The following is a 954-nucleotide window of genomic DNA, read 5'->3' as shown; positions in this document are numbered from 1 at the left end:
ACTGGTTTCCAGATGATAGGCAATGACCTTTTAGAAACAGAGTCGGTTTAGCTGCAAAGCAAATAAAACTGATCCGTTCAGTCAATAAACGTTTAAATGATATTTTATAAAACTTTTTTGAAAACCACACTCTATAAAGGTTTAAAAGTGCACTAAAAAGTGAAAAATAAGCACAGGATACGGGTTGTATCGGTAATAATAGAAATGAAAAACTAATTATAATACTATCAAAAGTATGGGCGCTTTATGAGAAGATTTACACTACCGATCAAAAGTTTTTACCCACCCCATAATCAATTTATTGAATTCCAAAATAATAATCTATTTGTTTTATTTCTTTATTATTCTTCAACTGTGAATTATTTCTTCGGTGTTTATGATGGTAGTTTAGTCCTAGTTAGCCCTGTGAGACGCTGGAACGTGCTGGGATTCATACTTTTTGGATATAGACATCTTTAAGTGAAGTTCGTTTACAAATTATTTTCGTTCTCGCAAATTCAAACTTGTACGTTTTAAAGGGCTCGAAAGCCTACAACGGCTGAAGATAAACATATTGTATTGATCAGTAAACATGATCGTCGACCACGTGCTCTCAGACAGCAGCTCAGATCAATGAATCTTCCTCTGAATACTTTTGAATTGGAATTAAAAGGTTGCAGTGGACTAAAGAACATAAAAATTGGACGCATGAAGATTGGAAGAGAATTTTATGATGAGTTAAAGTTTGAGGTTTTTGGATTTATTAGAACAGTGTTTATGTGCAGGTAAAAGAGGGCTTGGAGAGGGTTTGGGGATGTTTTGAAGAAACGGCAACTGGAAATCTGGCAAAAGTAGAAGGGATTTTGAAGAAAGAAAGCTATGAAAAAATATTAAATGTAGAGGTTGTCGCCAGCGTCTGATCGGTAGAAAATTTATCTTCCAGCATGACAACTACTCCAAGTATTCTTCGAAGCT

This window comes from Diorhabda carinulata, chromosome 7, assembly GCF_026250575.1.
Source record: "Diorhabda carinulata isolate Delta chromosome 7, icDioCari1.1, whole genome shotgun sequence".
Classification (NCBI taxonomy): Eukaryota; Metazoa; Arthropoda; class Insecta; order Coleoptera; family Chrysomelidae; genus Diorhabda; species Diorhabda carinulata.
Note: the sequence above shows the minus strand (reverse complement) of the source record.